Here is a 19,735-nt window from a genome sequence, read left to right as displayed (position 1 = left end):
TGGTAAATTTGATCAGTTTTTCCTCAATTCTATCCTCCAGATCATTTATAAAAAATTTTAACAACACTGGGCCTAGGACAGAGCCTTGTGGTACGCCACTTGATACATTTTTCCACTTGAATGTGCATTCATGACCACTCTTTGAGTATGATCACGCCGTTAGTTGTGAATCCACCTAACAGTTGCCTTGTCAATCCCATATTTGGTCATTCTTTTTAATAAGGATAGAATGAGACACTTTGTCAAAGGCTTTACTATAGTCAAGATATATTACATCCGCCGTATTTCCCTGATTAACCCAGTCGGTGATTCTGTTATAGAAGGAAATTAGATTCGTCTGGCATGACTTGTTTATTACAAACCCATGCTGGCTCTGGTTAAATACTCCATTATTATCCAAGTACTTGCATACATGCTGTTTAATAATTTGTTCAAAGATCTTTCCTAGTATAAAAGTCAGGCTCACAAGCCTGCAGTTTTCTGGTTCCACCTTCTTCCCTTTTTTGAAGATAGGGACAACATTTGCCCTTTTCCAATCTTCTGAGACTTGAATTCAACATGAGTGATATTTTATAGCCTGAAAGAACCCATTGAAAATCATGGGCTTCACATACATGCGTTTTGTAGCAATGATTTTGTAGCAAGATATTGTAGCTCAGGTGAAGGTGCCCTAAGGCCTGTTTCACACAGGCAACAAAATTGCATGATTTTGTAATGAGACATTGCTACAAAATGCATGTATGTGAAGCCTTTGGTTTTCAATGGGTTCTTTCACATGGCTGTTGTTTTGTAGCCTGCTACATTGCAAGACTACAAAATCGCGGCATGCGCTATACAACATTTTCTATGTTTTGTAGTCCAGATTTCCCTATGGAGCCTCCTTATTTATTTTAATCACATAGCATGAGCTTGTGACTTACGTGTGATACAATTTCAACATTAGAAAGCCCTACTAACTTTCTTGTGAGAAAACTGCGGGTAGGAATGACGCAATGCTACATTTTTCCCAAGAAAAAGCATCGCTGATGCTACAAAATCGTGTGTACATAGAATTTTGTTGCGGCGATATCACTGTTGCCCAGGTGAAAGAGGCCTTATGGTACCTTTAGGACTCTCATGCACTTACGTTTTTTTAACACTGCGTTTAATGCTGCGGTTTTTTTGTATGCGAATATCAATGGGACTTTCTAAAGTTAAAAACGCATTGCGCAAAAATCAAAAAGCACGAACTTGCAATGTGTTTTTAACATTAGAAAGTTCCATTGACATTTGGATTTTAAAAAATGCAGCGTTAAAAAACGCAAGTGTGGGGGAGCCATAATGGTGCTTTATAAAGCAAATAATTGGAATATATATGTAATTATTCTTTAAGGAAATATTAATTGATATATAAAGACTTACCATATCCTTCAGTTTCAGACTTTTGATGTGCAACTGAATAAAAAATAAAGTATACAATTATTATTATAATACTTTACAAACTTCAAAAAGTTTAGTAAATAACCTAATTATAGCAAACTTAGCGAACGTATCAGTAAACCACTGCTGGTTTTACGGACATTTGTAAACAGTGGAGAATTTAAAAAATAAATCACACTGCATATGTCTGCAAGTGCACTGTGCATGCCCACGTATCACTTACACATGGACATGTGCAGTGTGATTTATTTATTTTTTTAATTTAAAAATGCATATGAAAATGCAATGTATTGCATATGGACAGCGTTTCATACGCTGTCTATACCAATGTATAGGGCTCATGCTGCATGGTACGAATAGAAATAGAGCATGCTGTGACCTTTTTCTCATGCTTAATAAATACAGTGTCTACGCGTACATATGCATGGATCAATGAAAGTTTATTGACGTTCATTGACTCAAGTCAACGTGAATCACGTGGCAGTACAACACATGCATAAGTTGCGGTGAAAACAAAGTTGTGGACACGAGCCCCAAGTCTTTAGAAGGGAAATGTGGTTACAATTTCTTTAAATGTGGCAAGTATTTTTAACATTTTCTTGGGTATGTTTATATTGAAGAAACACCCAATCTTTCTGCATGGTTTACATAGTTGTGAAAAGGAGAGTGTTTGTTTGATTTGTATCAGCTACAAAAATAGGATTACAAAGGTACCAAGAAAAAAAGAGTGCAGCCTCTTGGGGTTCTTTTACACAGCAAGATAAATTGGAATGAGCATGCAACCAGCATTGATGTTACTATTGTATATCATTTGCCTGGCCTGCATTTACACTGAACAATAATTGTGTAGTTTTGATCTTTCATTTGAACATAATCACACTTCTAGTCAACCCTTCTGCTGCTGCTTCCTATTCAGCAAATTGCTACAATGCCTGTCGACACAAAAGCATTTGTAGCAGACGAACCATAATTTTAGGTCTGCGTGAAGAATCCAATCAGCGATAATCTAATAATTTATCACTGATCGTTCACTCATTGCATGTTTACAATTATTGTGCAAATCACTTGGTCTAACAATTATTTGCAAGATAATCATACTGTCCAAAAGAACTGTAAGAAACCATGCAGGTGCATGCAAAACCTTATTGATGTGCATAGTGTTGCTTTCCTACCTTGTCTAGGCCTCCAGCAGTACAATAGAGTTGTAGTTAAATCCCCTGCCTTTACTGACTCTATCCCAATCTGCCCAAAGCTAACAAGTATAACCGACACATATCTATGTAACTATCCATACAAAAATTCTAAATATGCATTTTTTATGCTGGCCATTTCGTCATGTCTACTGCAGGGCCTACAGAGCTGAATATGAAATTTTCTCCATTGCATGCAAACTGGTGTAATTTGAAACCTCCATAGTTACAAAAGTTGAAAAAAGACATAGGTCCATGAAGGTCAACCATTATACATCATTTGCAAGATTAATTATAACCCTAAATGTCATTCTTTTCTTATTAGTTACACGTCTAGCCCTTTTTAAATGCGGTCATTGTCCCTATTCATACTCTAACTGTAAATAACACTTTCATATAGTAATATAGTATGCAAGGCTGAAAAAAGACAAATGTCCAGCCAGTTGAGCCTGTTACCACTCCCCCTTGTTGATCCAGGGGAAGGCAAAAAAACACAAATGAGGCAGAAGCCAATTTACCCCATTTTTGGGGAAAAAAATTCCTTCCTGACTCCATGATGGCAGTCAGAGTAATCCCTGGATCCACATTTGAAAATTTCTACCTGACTCCAAGACCTGGATCAACAACCCTTCCGGTTATTTAATGTGGCGCTCCCTCTAGTTGGCTCCTGTGCAAGTTGGGTAAGGTAGTTATCTTTAATTGTTCTAAAAAAATGCATGCATTTTCTTTCTTCCACATGTAATGAATGTACCCTGGTCTTTTTTCCAGACCTTGGAAAGAATAAATCCCATGCCAGTTTTTTGTATTGCTCACACATATATTGATACATGTAAATGAGATCACCTTTAAGGCTTTGAGATAATCTAGATGTCCCTTTTAACCCTCTCCAGCTCACCTCTATACATTTTAGAATATGAAGCCAAAAACTGAATTCAATACTTGAAATGTAGCCCTTCAAGGTAATTTTAGAAGAATGATATTTTACTGGATTACATGTTTTCGTTCTTTTTATATATCTGAAATTCTTAATGGCTTTTCCAGCTGCTGCTTGATTAAGTACTATTGCTTAGTTTATTCCTAACCAGAATACCCTTTTGTTCTGTTGTGCCCAGTTGCATACCACTTAAAGTGGTTTCACATGGGTGATAAAAACGATTTTTTCACCATGCGAGAGTAAGTAAAAAGGCAGGATTATGAAACCAATGATTTTCAATGGTATCCTCCACATGTGTTGTTTTCATTCATGTGATGTTGTGATTAAAAATTGCGACATGTCTCATCTTTCTGCGGTTTATATTTTTTATCTCCCATGTTTCCCTATAGAGCCTCCTTTTTATTGCATCGCAATGCATGAACTTGCGATTTTCATGCAATGTGTTTTTATCATTAGAAAGTCCTATTGACTTTCACGCTAAAAAAATCACGCAAGAAAAACGCGAGTTCCAATGGCAGGGGACATCAGGTGCGCTCCTGAAGTAACTATGATGATCATGGGATACGCCCAGATTACATGTGATCTAGGGAGGTGTCCTCTTTGACTAATGGAATGCTTCTGCATTCCATAACAACTAAAAGTGCAGGAAAAATCCTGACCTGCCAGCTGTGAGTGACGTGATGACGTTACTTTCCCGCTGTGCATGATCACATGATTGTCATATAACAAGTGGAACACTCATGCGTTCTATAATGACTAGAGCATTGGGAAATCTTGTGCAGCCCTCTGTGAGTGACGTCACTTCCATGCTGTGCATGGTTACATGGTTGAATCAACAAACTTTATTAACAATAACATATAGTGATACATTATCCTCATCTTGTCAACAGCAGCTAAAATGAACTTCAATAAGAGTTTAAAATGTCATTATATGGGACTGAAACCATTCAAGTATTATATATAATGACAGTATCTATAGAAAATGTATATGTTTAGATAAAACAGCAGAAAAATAATTTACATCTTAATAATAAAATACATATACTGATCATTACATGATAGGATACCTAAAAGTTAGACTACTAAAATATATATAGAAAACCTGTATTAGATAATATTTAAAATTATACTGTATTCATAAAACTATGTTATATTCATAAAAAATATATAAATTTCATTCTATTTTTAAAAGTGCATTCTTTAAAACGGTTTTAATCACCAAACCTATAACATCAAAAAAAGGTTTATATTTTTTCTAAAATTTCATTAAACTGTTCGCAACTAATACATTTAATCTAGAAATCCAGAACATTTCTCTGGCTCTAAATTGTGAAAACGATTTAGAAATTATGCATTCTAAAGGGGTAACATTGATTTTTGCGGCATCTTTGTTGTGTTTCTCCAGGAAATGTCATGAGACACTTTCATGTAATCAATAGAAGTATTGAACTTATGTTGGTTTATACGAGATCTAAGAGCATTGGTTGGTGCACCCTATGTGCTTTAACCCACATGGGCATTCTATCAAGTAGACAACGTAGTCTGAGTTGCAGTTTAAAAATTGCTTAATTTTGATAGTCTTTTGTTCATAGTCGATACAGATCTGTTTCTTTCCTTGTTTCATTACTGGGCAACATTTACAATGCCCATGAGCACAACTATATACCCCAACCAAGGGTTTTACTGTGGGGGTTATCTTTTTATCCCTATATTTCCTGTATGACTAAAGCCCCATTTAGACACACAGATTATCTCTCGAAATTCGTTATAACGATAAAAGTGAGCGATGGTTTTGCTTTTAAAGACAGATGTTTTTTTCCTAATGAAAATCATTGGAAAATGATGGGCTTTTCAGTCGTTGTAATAGTGTTTGCATTGAAAACTCCCCTAAAATCGCTGATGTCATTTTGACAAAACGAAAAGCAAACGGACAAACGATGAATTTCAAGCGGACTGAAAGACAGCGATGAGCAAATCTTTAAGGAAAAATGCACGATGGGTGCAAAATAGATACAATGATTATAGCTTAAACTTTGGCTTTTGAGTAAATTTCGAGCAATAATTGTTGTGTCTAAATCAGCCCTTAGATGGTGCTAGAATATTTTGTAGTGTCTTCGGTAAGTAACAATCGGATTTTCCTGGGTCTCATTTTTCTAAAAAAGGGTCCCCTCTCAAAATATCCAAATTTTTCCTCAGGAGTCCTTCAATCTGGCTATGTTGGGAGTTATATCTTGTTATAGAGAAAGTCTTTTTACTCAAAATTATTTTCTTTTTGGTTTGGGTTCTCTTTTATTCTTTGGTTCTGTCAATGCTTCCTTATAGGCGGAATCTATGAAAATTTGCGGGTATCCTTTTTCTGTAAAATGTATTTTTCAGTATCAGGGCTTGTTCTTTGAATACTTAAGGGAACAACAGTTTCTTCTGATACGTCTAAACTGCCCAAATGGGATGTTAGTTTACCATCTTTTATTATGACAACTAGAAAAACTCAGATAACTGTTAGTCTGTGTGCTTAAAGTGAGTTTTTGTCTGTATTCTCCCAATTAAGGAGGATAGCTCGAGGTCCAAAAAACAATTTCTGATAAACTAATATTACTTATAAATTCAAGATTATAATTATTCTTGTTGATCTTGGTTATAAGAGATTGGAGGGCTTCCATTTCTTCATCCCACATCAATAAATTATCATCATTGAAGTGTTTATAAAAAATGACACTTTTATCAATAAAATTATCTTTTTCAAACAAACCCGTAAACAAGTTGGCATAACTCGGGGCAAATTTCGTGCCCATGGTGGTTCCACTTGTTTGCTGATAAAGCTTCTTATTGGAAGTAAAATAATTGTTGTTTAAAATAAACTGGTCAGCATCTATAATAAAATTCTTTTGCTGAATAGGCATTGATGGGTCTCCCTCTAAAACATATTCCACTGCTTTGAGACTTAGGTGTTGTAAGATGTTAGAATATAATGAACTCAAAACTAGGGTACACCATACATAAGTTATTGTCAGGTTGTGCTGCTGGGATATGTTGTACTACTGGGTTCCAGGAGCACACCTTCACAGGTTGGGGCTACTTTTGAGCTGGCTGGGTATGGTATTTTCCAGCGGCCAATCCCTTTTAGTCTGCAGAATATAAAGACCAGCATTTCTCAGTAGTTGATGCTGGTCTTTGTATTGCTTGGATATCACTGTCTTGTTCCCACTCAGAATTGTGTTTGCATGTAGGTCTGTTAGTGTCTCTCTGCTTCCCAAAGATGGTTTGGACATCTGTAGTCCATGTCTGTATCATTTGCAGACTCCCTCTTCCCTTCCCCTGTCAGGTGCGGCTTCCAAACGTCTTCTGTCTTGTTTGTGTGTCAGATGGCTGATGTCTGACTCAGTTTCCCATGTAAGCATGGTGGAGTACTGTCTATCCCCCTGGTATAAGGACACTTTAGACTTGCTGTGGAGTTTCATCTGAGTGCATGTGAGCTCTGGGTGGAGTCAGTGTTGTATGCACTACCTGCTGTAGTCTGGTGTGAACATTAACTTGTGTTGTATGTCTGTGCAAGTGGCCAGAAATGTGGTGTGAGCAGTCCTGTTCTGTGTACATAGTGTGTGTCTGCAGTGTCATCTCTGTGTGTTTTAGTGTCTTGCTAGAGAAGGGGCTGCAAGACACGAGGAGCCTTGCCGTGGCTTTGCAGCTTAAATATGATTGGCCAATGCACAAACTAATTCCTTGCTTTTTATATTCAGCTGTTCCATCTGCTGTAGAGTGCAAGGTTTGTGTGGTGAGTTTGTGCATTTTGTAAGTTCTGCTGGTTGTGAGAGTCCACCCCCTTCAGGGAGAGCAGGGCTGAGGTTCTAGCGTGGGGCTGCCTTCATAGAGGCGATCACTTTGCTTTGTTAGGTAGGGCCATGTCATCCTCCCAGCAGTATAGGGCTAGTTGTCCCTTAACCCATGTTTACGGGTCACGTTCGTGTGGGTCCAGTGCTTAGTTGCTCACAAGAACATGACAGTTATATTTCAAGTTACTTGATAAATTAGAAAAAGAATGTGTTCCGTGTCTCTTACATAAGAAGGGGGATGTATGATGTACCTTTAAAGATGCGTATCTATGTATTGGGATAGAGTGCTTGTTTTCTAGCCTATCCCATATATTATAGGCTGACCTGGAGGTTCAAGAATGTTTTTGTGGATATTTGGGAAGAAATAAAAATATGGGATTTCAGGTTTCTGAATACATATAAAATCCCTTTCTTTTTTTGTTAGACAATTCATACTCAGAGCTTTTTCTATCAAGTTATAATGTGATACAGAGATCCTTTCAGTGGGATCTTGCTCTAATTTTTTTTATAGTATCTTGGGTCATTTAATATTCTTGAAGATTCACAAGCATAACATTCTTGGTCCACAATCACTATTCCCCTCCCTTATCTGCCCTTTTTATAATACTATTATCATTGTGAGCTAGATTTTCTATGATGATATGTTGATGTTTATTTAAGTTTGATGGCGGGCTAACATTTGTTTTACACATAGATGAACAATCTTAAAGAACACCGATAAAAAGTCTGTATATAGCTTCCCTTACTTTCTATGGGATAAAACTTACTGGGTGGTTTTTAACCAGTTATAATGGGATATTCCAGCATGAAAGTAACTTGTTCATTATCTACTTTCATGTCAATGTAAGTGTAATTTCTTAACTTAACGGTTTAAGTTCACAAATAGTTCGTAAAGGTTTATTAGATGGACAAAAAGATAAATCTTTAGCTAAAAATTTTGGTTTCTTTTCTTGGGAGGATATGATATGAAAATACCCATGGTCTGAGCTTCTGAGAATCTTTTTTTCTTTGTCTTGCAAATTATTAGGATTTTTTAATGTGGAAAGGTTTACTTCCTCTTTTGTCCTTTCTTCTTGGAAATTGTTTTATAATTGGAAGTGGGTAGGTGGGAGAGAGGTTGATAGAACTGAAAAATCTTGGACTGAGCTCCTAATAGATGATTGGAGTTGGTAATTTGGGGAGTGTTGGGTTCTAATGGAGGAAGAAGGGAATCTACAGTTTGAAGTATAAGTGGAGGGTGAGGAGTGCTGGATTCTAGTGGAGGAAGTAGTTTACAGTCTGAAGTATATAGGGAGGATGAGGAGTGGTTGGACTGAATTCTAAAAAATTCGGTGGAGAATCTGCCAAAGAGGAATGGAAGAGAACAGTTCTCCATTACTAGGTTCTTGTAATACATTTTTATTAGTTAAAGAAACAGATGTGATCAAGAGAGAAATTGTTTTCTGATCCTCGGTGACCGATACTGAAAATGTATTACAAGAACCTGTAATGGAGAATCAGCATCGATACTAATATCTTCTAAAGTAAAAAAAATTCCCATATAATAAATCTGCAATGCATACCTTGTGTATATGTATTACTAACCTCCCTACTTTTTTATAGTCACTAACCTGATCTCTATTATCTTCATAAAACAGGAAATTATAGGCAATCAATACTTTGCTCACTATTATCAGCCATTCAGTCTGGATAAAGACTGTGAAGGCCCATTTACAACTAACAATTGTTTTAAAATTCGTTCAAACGTCCAAAAATGAGTGATAATTGTTACATGTAAATGCAGGCATTGTGCACTTTTCATTTGAATGGTGGATTTAAAGTTAACTTAAAATCCATCATTTAGCTACTGAGAGATAAAGCAAAAACATTTATCTCTCAATAGACTGCATGCTGTTATCTCCACGGTAGCCAGGAGATAACAATGTAATCTGCCATCATGAGCAGAACAATGCAGCTGTTTGCACAGCTGGGCGTGTGTTTAAACACACACTGGGCTCTGAAAAGAACTAGTGCAGGTCTTTTTACATGCAAATGAAGATGATAAAGTGTTAATAGCCATTGATGGCCATTAACATGAAGATAATAAGGCCATTAGTACTTTATGCAAATACATCGCTAAATCTTTCAACCTTTTAGTCATTTGAAAGATTATCTTTGCATGTAAAGGGGTCTTAAGGGCCTATTTAGATAAAACAAACTGTCAGGCAAATGATGTCTGATAGCATGTCCCAGTGATGCTTGCTCCTGTGCTGTTACAGAGGAGAGTATCGCTAGCATCACTAAAAAGCACTGCCAGCTGGGAGGCGGGGCATCCGGGGAGCGCTCTCCCCCTGCCCACCTCAATTCACTTTAAACAGACAGTCATTCAGAAGTGACAACTGCTGTTTACACTGAACAGCTAATCATTCAGTTTTCTGCGTGCAGAAACTGAACAATTTTCATTCAGTTTCTGTGTGAATTTACACGGGACACTATTATTCAAATTTCTGCGGGAATTTGAACAATTCTGAACGATAATAGTCCCGTGTAAATGGCCTTTAATGCTGTGTTTAGATGGAATAAATATCATTCAGATAATCGTTTAAACAAGCTGAACTGAACAATAATCATTTAAACACAGGACAACAACTGAACGATGAATGCGAAACATGCCTTTCAGTTTCAGCCAGCATAAAAATCATTGCTGGCTCGTTCACTTGGTGAGTAGTTTGAACACTAATTGACACACTTAGGAATGTGAAACACTGAATAATAAGTAAATGAAAACTGTACAATTCTTAGCAAGAATTATGCAGTCTAAACAGGTTGATATGCTTGATAAAGAACGTGTCATGGCTTAAACATCGCTTTTTATATGCAGAAGAAATAAAGGAGGCATCATTTGATGCTGAATATTTTTTTATGAAAATTCCTGTGTGCTGCTCTGTGGTCCGTTTTTCATACTTTCTTGGAGGATCCCTAAATTCGGGATCTATTTCAGAGCGTGCATTCTTACGGCTCCCCAAAAGTTTGGGCTTTTCTCTGCTGTGCTGCTGGATACAGTTTTACTTTCGTCTTAAGATTCTGTTCATTAATTTTTAGAAGGTTGCAGGGGCTTCATGAAGTGCAAATGGCATGTTCACATACTGAAACATACCAGTCAGTATAGAAAATGTTATCTTCACTTTAGTGTTGTGATATACCAAGCTGGTCTATCAGTTTGTCAACTTGTAGTATGGGATATGCATCAAATTTAGACAACAATTCAACTTTTTAAAGTCACTGCGGACTGTATAGTACTGCCAGGATTTGGAATTAACACAATAGAGCTTGACCATTCACTATTAGGGCTGTGGAGTTAGTAAGCCAAACCTCCAACTCTGATTCCTTCATACCTAATTCATTTTTAAATGATAAATTTACTGTACTGAAATCCTTTGTCAATTTGCTCTTGTAAAAATTAAGACAGAGATTCACTTAGGGCTCATGTCCACGGGGAAAAGAAGAATTAAAATCCGCAGCGGATTTTAACTCTTCTCCCGCGCGCGGATCCGCATCCCATAGGGATGCATTGACCACCCGCGGGTAGATAAATACCCGCGGATCGTCAATAAAAGTGATTTTAAAAAAAATGGAGCATGAAAAAATCTGGACCATGCTCCATTTTCATGCGGGTCTCCCGCGGGGACGGCTCCCGCGGGCTTCTATTGAAGCCTATGGAAGCCGTCCGGATCCGCGGGACACAAAAATCACATTTTACTTACCCGCTCCGGTTCTTCTCTTCGGCGCCGCGCCATCCTCTCTCAGCCGCGGCCGGATCATTTTGCTTCGGCCCGGCGCATGCGCGGGGCACGTCACCGACGTCATCGTGCACATCCGCCGAGCCGAAGAATGAAGATCCGGCCGCGACGAGAGAAGATGACGCCGCCGCGAAGAGAAGAAACGGAGCGGATGGGAGGTGAGTTTATTGTCATTTATTCTTATTTTCAGCGCTCATGTCCGCGGGGCAGGAGGGACCCGCTGCAGATTCTACATGTAGAATCCGTAGCGGGCCCGATTTTCCCCGTGGACATGAGGCCTTAGGGTCTTTTTACATGGGCACTTCGGCACCTGACAGTTATTCCAGTGATAATCAGTTGGTGAAAAGCGGCAAAGCAGGCCAGAAATCACTCCGCCAACCTTCATTCACTGTAAAAAGACCGGCATCCATGAATCAAAGATGGCCTGTTTAAACAGGCTGATTGTCATTTGATTATTTATGTCTGCAGAAACAGAACAACAAATTATCATTCATCCTTTAATAGCTACCAGCATTTACACTGAACGATTCTGATTCCTGCGATTATCAGTCAGTGAAAAGGGTCCCTTACTTTTAGGACTCATGCCTACGGACAGAGCAGGATACTCCGGTGGTTTAATGCCGCGAAATTCCGCGGGGATAAACAAAAAAAATCCCTGCTGGCTATCATGAAAAAAACGCGCCTTTTGGGGTTTTTTTTCTGCGGTCTCCATTAATACTATATTAATGGATACCTCCCGCCACAGAAAAACGCGGTAAAATAGAACATGCCGCAATTACTTTTCCCGGAGCAGAATTCTGCATGTGAGGACTGAGCTATGAGGTTCAATAGAACCTAATAGCTGCGTTACTCAACCACAGATTTACGCTGCAGGGAACGCGACATAAATCCGTCCGTGGGCATTAGTCCTTACTCCCTGCACTGTGGAGATTTACTTAGTGTGTTTAAACAAAAGACATTAATAGTATAACTGTTTTTGTGTTATTAGTTTAGTTAGATTGTGCTTGTCGATAATTGTGAGTTAGATAACAATCAGATCACGTTTTTTATTGTGACCAATGCAAAAATCCAGGGAATACCAAGAGCGTTTACTTTTTCTTGCATATTTACTTATAGACTTTCAAGTGAAATACATTTTTCCGAAATTTTAATGAACAACAAAACTGGCACTTTCACTGTAAGGGCTCTTACCCACTGGCAATACGACTTCCCTGCGAAGCGAGAGTGAAAATGCATGATAATGAAACCATTGATTTTCAATGGTTTCATTCTCATTAGGGATGTTTTCACTCTAACCTCACATCACAAAGAAGAATGAGCAATATCACCCATTGTTTTCAATGCGGCCGGCAGCAGCAGCGTTGGTAAAAGGGGGGGTGATCAAAACTTTTATTACCTTTTTTTAACAATTAATAAAACTTTATTGCTCTTATTTTCACTTTTCTTTTAAGCCCCCTGGGGGACTACAACATGCGATGCTCTGATCGCTCCTGCAGTATGACGTAATGCTCACCGCAAGATGGACATACGGATCCCCTGAACATTGTTCAGGGGATTTAAATGCCGCTGTCAGAATTGACAGCGTCATTTAAAGGGTTAATAGTAGCGATCCGCTGCACGGCCAATTGCAGCTATTGCCCGCGGGAGTCAGCTGTAATAAAACTCCAGCGTTGTATAAAGAGAGGTTGCTCCTTGACCTCTCTTAATACATACCCTGACGCTCCAGGACGTACCCTTATGTCCTTGGTCGTTAAGGGGTTAAGCACCTGTTGGCAGCTACTGTGCTGTTCACTATGGCCTGTAATGCCTTCAATGATGTTTTCTTGATACACACATGACACTGTGGATTGAGTAATGTTAAATGCCCACACAACTTTGAAAAAAGAATGTGCCATCCATCAGGCACCCACTATTATTCCTCATTCTTACTCCACAAATTCACACTGCCTTGCCATGAGCACACTGGACAGTGTTCAACATTCCTCACAAGCGAATACCTCACAACTTATACAGGCGTGGGTATCTCCAAGCCATTCCCTGAGGTAACATCACTTCATAATTCAATTTACATACTGCTATCCCAAGACTTTTGGCACATTACTGTTATATTCATTTTATAAATCATAAGAAACAAAGCTTTTCATATACATACAGTACAGGTTTTTAAAAAACAATCCACTGAAGAGTTTTGACATACATTTATACAATATGGTGCCACCTGGTGATCAAAATTTATACTATGTGCATGTCCACTTAATCAGCTGAGTACTGGTGGACATAGATGCCCAGTAGAGATGAGCGAGCACACTCGTTCAAGCTTGATGCTCGTTCGAGCATTAGGGTGTTCGAGATGCTCGTTACTCGAGACGAGCACCACGCGGTATTCGAGTCAATTCCATTTCCTTCCCTGCATGTTTAGCACCATTTTCTGGCCAAAAGAAATGCAAGGAAGGCATTACAACTTCCTCCTGTGACGTTCCAGCTCTATCCCACCCGCCTGCAGTGAGTGGCTGGTGAGATCAAGTGACCGCCGAGTACTTAAAGCGGTCCCGCCCGCAGCTCACCTCAGACACACGCTGGCAGAGATCAGGGATAGTGCCGCTGACGACATAGGGAAAGTGTTAGTGTAGGATCCAGTCTACAAGAACCCCAATGGTCCTTCTTAGGGCCACATCTGACCGTGTGCGAAATTGTTTTTTGTCATCTCGGGCTGTGCAGGCTATTACATCTATAACGTTCTCAGTCTGCAGTCAATTATACAGAGTATAGGGACAGCGCTGGTTAGACAGGGACAGTGGTAGTGTAGAATCCTGTCTACAAGAGCCCCAACGGTCCTCCTTAGGGCTACTTGTGACCGTTTGCATTTTACTGCGTGGCTGCTGGGAGTTGTAGTGCTTCACTTTTGCACAGCTAGGCCTGTTTGCAGCCTTCCGTATAACTTTTTTCTGGCTGCAGTTTGCGTTACATTACCTCTGTCAGCCTCCCACTGGACGCCAATAATTCTCTAATTTTTTACACCAGTCTGTGTCCGCCGTCACTTCACGCACAGCGTACGGCCACAGCTGCTTATAGAGGGAAAGTCATATACACGCTATATAGCCTGTATTCTTATTCCCAAATTTTTTTTAAAAAGCTCCTTACGGCTACCTGTGACTGTCTGCATTTTACTGCGTGGCTGCTGGGAGTTGTAGTACATCACTATTGCAGAGCCAGACCTTTTTGCAGCCTCGTGTATAATTTTTTTCTGGCTGCAGTTTGCGCTACATTACCACTGTCAGCCTCCGACTGTACGCCAATAATTCCATAATTTTTTACACCGGTCTGTGTCTGCCGTCAACTTCACGCACAACGTACGGCCACAGGCACTGATAGAGGGAAAGTCATATACATGCTATATAGCCTGTATTCTTTTTCAAGAAAATTTTAAATAAAAGCTCCTTCTTACGACAACCTCTGACCGTCTGAAATTTACTGCGTGGCTGCTGGGAGTTGTACTGCATTACTATTGCACGGCTAGGCCTGTTTGCAGCCTTCCGTATTCTTTGTTTCTGCCTGAAGTTAGCGTTACATTACCGTTGCCAGCCTCCGACTGTACGCCAATAATTCCATAATTTTTTACACCGGTCTGTGTCTGCCATCAACTTCACGCACAGTGTACGTCCACAGGCACTGATAGAGGGAAAGTCATATACACGCTATATAGCCTGTATTCTTTAAAAAAAAAAATTTTAAATAAAAGCTCCTTCTTACGGCTACCTCTGACCGTCTGAAATTTACTGGGTGTCTGGTGGGAGTTGTACTACATCACTATTGCACGGCTAGGCCTGTTTGCAGCCTTCCTTATTCTTTGTTTCTGCCTGGAGTTAGCGTTACCATACCGCTGTCTGCCTCTAACTGTCCGCTAATAATTCCATAATTTCCTACACCGGTCTGTGTCTGCCGTGAACTTCACGCACAGCGTACGGCCACAGTCACTGATACAGGGAAAGTCATATACACTCTATATAGCCTGTATTCTTTTTCAAAAAGGAAAAAAAAACTCCATCGTTGGGCTACAGCTGACCGTCTGAAATTTACTGGGTGTCTGGTGGGAGTTGCAGTGCATCAGTATTGCACAGCTAGGCCTGTTTGCAGCCTTCCGTATTCTTTGTTTCTGCCTGGAGTTAGCGTTACAATACCGCTGTCAGCGTGAAAGTGTAAGCAAATAATTCCATAATTATTTACACCGCTCTGTGTCTGCTCTATTCGTAATCCACTATGCTGAGGGGTAGGGGTAGGGCTAGAGGACATGGACGTCGGCGAGGAGGTCCAAGTGAGGGTGTGGGCACAGGCCGGGTTCCTGGTCCAGGTGAATCGCAGCCGGCTCCTGCAGGATTAGGAGAGAGGCAAGTTTCTGGGGTACCCAGCTTCATATCACAATTTTTGGGTCCACGTGGTAGACCTTTATTACAAACAGAGCAGTGTGAGCAGGTCCTGTCGTGGATGGCAGAAAATGCATCCAGCAATGTATCGATCACACAGTCTTCTACGCCGTCCACTGCTGCAACTCTGAATCCTCTCGCTGCTGCTCCTCCTTCCTCCCAGCCTCCTCAATCCATGAAAATGACACATTCTGATGAGCAGACAGACTCCCAGGACCGTTCTCGGGCCCCTGCCTTGATTGGGAAAAAATGGTTCCTCTCACCTGAGGAGTTTGTCGTGACCGATGCACAAGCTTTGGAAAGTTCCCGGGGTCCGGGTGATGAGGCTGGGGGTCTTACGGCAACTGTCTCAAGAGCTTTCAGTGGGTGAGGAGAATGATGATGATGAGACACAGTTGTCTATCAGTGAGGTAGTAGTAAGGGCAGTAAGTCCGAGGGAGGAGCGCACAGAGGATTCGGAGGAAGAGCCGCTGGACGATGAGGTGACTGACCCCACCTGGTTTGCTAAGCCAACTGAGGACAGGTCTTCAGAGGGGGAGGCAAGTGTAGTAGCAGGACAGGTTGGAAGAGGCAATGGGGTGTCCAGGGGTAGAGGCAGGACCAGAACGAAGAATCTACCAACTGTTTCCCAAAGCAACCCCTCACGCCAAGCCACCGTGCAGAGGCCTAGGTGTTCAAAGGTGTGGATGTTTTTCAGTGAGAGCGCGGACAACCGACGAACAGTAGTGTGCAACCTGTGTCGCGCCAAGATTAGCCAGGGAGCCACCACCACCAGCATGCGCAGGCATATGATGGCCAAGCACCCCACAAGGTGGGACAAAGGCCATTCAACGCCTCCGGGTCACACCACTGCCTCTCCCCCTGTTCCCCAACCTGCCACTCAGATCCAACCCCCCTCTAAGGACACAGGCACGAGCTCCTCCTGGCCTGCACCCACACCCTCACCTCAGCTGTCCTCAACCCCATCCAGCAATGTCTCTTAGTGCAGCATCCAGCTGTCACTAGCGCAAGAGTTGGAGCCCAAGCGCAAATACGCCGCCACGCACCCACACGCTCAAGCTTTAAACGTGCACATTGCCAAATTGAGCAGCCTAGAGATGCTGCCATACAGGCTGGTGGAAACGGAGGCTTTCAAAAACATGAAGGCGGCAGCGGTACCACGCTACTCGGTCGCCAGTCGCCACTATTTTTCCCGGTGTGCCGTCCCAGCCCTACATCAGCACGTCCCCCGCAACATCAATTGTGCCCTCACCAACGCGGTTACTGGGAAGGTCCACTTAACCACGGACACGTGGACAAGTACTGGCAGGCAGGGCCACTATATCTCCCTGATGGCACATTGGGTGAACTTGGTGGAGGCTGGGCCTGAGTCAGAGCCTGGGACCACACACATCCTACCCACACCCAGAAAAGCGGGTCCTTCCTCGGTTCTGGAATCTGCGGCGATCTATGCCACCTCCTCTAAACCCTCCCCCTCCTCCGCAACCTCTACCTCTCAATTAAGAAGTGTGAGCAGCACGTCGCCAGCAGTCAGAGTGGCGCGGCAGCACAGCGGTGGGCAAGCGTCAGCAGGCCGTGCTGAAACTACTCAGCCGAGGTGACAAGAGGCACATGGCCCCCGAGCTGTTGCAGGGTCTGACAGACCGACCTTTGGCTTTCGCCGATGAGCCTCCAACCGGGCATGGTCGTGTGTGACAATGGCCGTAACCTGGTAGCGGCTCTGCAGCTCGGCAGCCTCACACATGTGCCATGCCTGGCCCACGTTTTCAATCTGGTGGTTCAGCGGTTTCTGAAAAACTACCTGCACTTATCTGACCTGCTCGGCAAGGTGCGCCGCGTCTGCGCACATTTCCGCAAGTCCACCACGAACGCTGCCACCCTGCGGACCCTGCAACATTGGTTTAATCTGCCATAGCACCGACTGCTGTACGACGTGCCCACACGGTGGAATTCTACGCTCCACATGTTGGCCAGGCTGTATGAGCAGCGTAGAGCAATAGTGGAATACCAACTCCAACATGAGCGGCGTAGTGGTAGTCAGCCTCCCGAATTCTTTACAGAGGAGTGGGCCTGGATGGCAGACATCTGCCAGGTCCTCGGAAACTTTGAGGAGTCTACCCAGATGGTGAGCAGCGATGCTGCAATCACTAGCGTCACCATTCCTCTGCTATGCCTGCTGAGAAGTTCGCTGCAAAGCATAAAGGCTGACACTTTGCGGTCAGAACAGGAGACGGGAGAAGAGAGTATGTCGCTTGATATTCAGAGCACCCTGATGTGTATATCTCAGCGCGTTTTGGAGGAGGAGGAGGAGGGGGAAGAGACAACTGGGTCCACTGCTGAGGGTGCCCATGCTGCTTGCCTCTCATCTGTTCAGTGTGTATGGGCTGTGGAGGAGGAGGATCCTGAAAGTGATCTTCCTAGTGAGGACAGCTATGTGTTGCGTACTGGTACCCTGGCACACATGGCTGACTTCATGTTAGGCTGCCTTTCTTATGACCCTCACTTTAGACGCATTCTGGCCACTACGGATTACTGGGTGTACACCCTGCTCGACCCACGGTATAAGGAGAACCTTTCCACTCTCATTCCCAAAGAGGAAAGGGATTAAAGAGTGATGCAATACCACAGGGCCCTGGTGGACAAACTGATGGTAAACTTCCCATCTGACAGCGCTAGTGGCAGCATGCGCAGTTCCAAGGGCCAAGTGGCAGGGGAGGCGCGGAGATCAGACAGCATGTTCAGCGCAGGCAGGGGAACACTCTCCAAGGCCTATGACAGCTTTATGGCTCCCCAGCATGACTGCATCACCACTCCCCAGTCAAGGCTGAGTCGGAGGGAGCACTGTAAAAAGATGGTGAGGGAGTACGTAGCCGATTGTACCACCGTCCTTCGTGATGCCTCTGCTCCATACAACTACTGGGTGTCGAAGCTGGACACGTGGCACGAACTTAAGCTGTATGCCCTGGAGGTGCTTGCTTGCCCTGCCGCTAGCGTCTTGTCAGAGAGGTTGTTTAGTGCAGCTGGGGGAATCATCACGGATAAGCATACCCTCCTGTCAATTGACAGTGCCGACATGCTTGCACTCATAAAGATGAACAAAGCCTGGATTTTCCCAGACTTCTCTTCTCCACTGGCAGAGAGCAGCGGAACCTAAAGATTCTTTTCGCTGCAACCTCAGATAAAAGCACTCTTTTGTATCACCAGGAAAACGGGGCATTTAGCTTTGTCAATCTGTCTCTGACATTAGTCCTCCTCCTGCTACTCCTCCTCCAGAAACAACATGTCATCGCGCTGAACGGCCAAATTTTCTGCGGCCCAAAAGGCTCATCTACATCTACCAATGTTTTTACAATTTTTAAAAGTTTCAAAAGTATTGATACTTTAACATGAACCAATTTTTTCAACAGGGCTGCCTACAGGCTGTGTTACAAATTAAGCAACAGTGAACTGTATCTTTCAAAAAATATTTATGGGTTTCACTTGCCCTCTTGGTTGATAAGTTTTTCAGAGGTACACTTGTACTCTTCGTACACTTATTTTTCAGGCCCACGCCTAAACTCTTATCCAACTAATTTTTCCGGCCTTCGCCTACTCTCATGGTACACCAATGTTTCAGAAGTTTGCCTATACTATTACTACAGAAATTTTACAGGGGTCTGCTTGCCTATACTTCTGCTACTAGAAATTTATGGGGGGATGGCTATACTGCTGCCACTGAAATGTTACAGAGGTCTGCCTATACTACTGCTACAAAAATGTTACAGGGGTCTGCCTATACTTCTGCCACGTAAATGTTTCAGGGGTCTGCCTATACTTGTGCCACGTAAATGTTACAGGGGTCTGCCTATACTGCTGCCACAAGGATGTTACTACGGTCTGCCTATACTGCTGCCACAAGGATGTTACTAGGGTCTGCCTATACTGCTGCCACTTAAATGTTAGAAGGATTTGCCTTAACTTCTGCCACATAAATGTTACTGGGGTCTTCTAATACTGCTGCCACAAGCATGCTACTGGGGTCTGCCTATACTTCTGCTACAAGAATGTTACAGGGGTCTGCCTATACTGCTGCTACAAGAATGTTACTGGGGTCTGCCTATACTGCTGCTACAAGAATGTTACTGGGGTCTGCCTATACTGCTGCTACAAGAATGTTACTGGG

The 19,735-nt window shown here is 42.2% G+C and overlaps 1 protein-coding gene across 1 annotated transcript in view; it reads right to left on the bottom strand.

Annotated features, from left to right (window-relative positions):
• Positions 1-19,735, bottom strand: part of LOC136611931 (integumentary mucin B.1-like) — a 73,209-nt gene that overhangs the window by 42,581 nt on the left and 10,893 nt on the right. Inside the window, exon 4 of the mRNA XM_066591917.1 lies at positions 1,402-1,434. The gene's annotated coding sequence lies outside the window, so the exon portion shown is untranslated. The remainder of the gene's footprint in view (positions 1-1,401; positions 1,435-19,735) is intronic.

This window comes from Eleutherodactylus coqui, chromosome 2 (assembly GCF_035609145.1).
Source record: "Eleutherodactylus coqui strain aEleCoq1 chromosome 2, aEleCoq1.hap1, whole genome shotgun sequence".
Classification (NCBI taxonomy): Eukaryota; Metazoa; Chordata; class Amphibia; order Anura; family Eleutherodactylidae; genus Eleutherodactylus; species Eleutherodactylus coqui.
The sequence above is the reverse complement of the archived record's forward strand: the minus strand, read 5'-3'. Positions and strand labels throughout refer to the sequence as shown.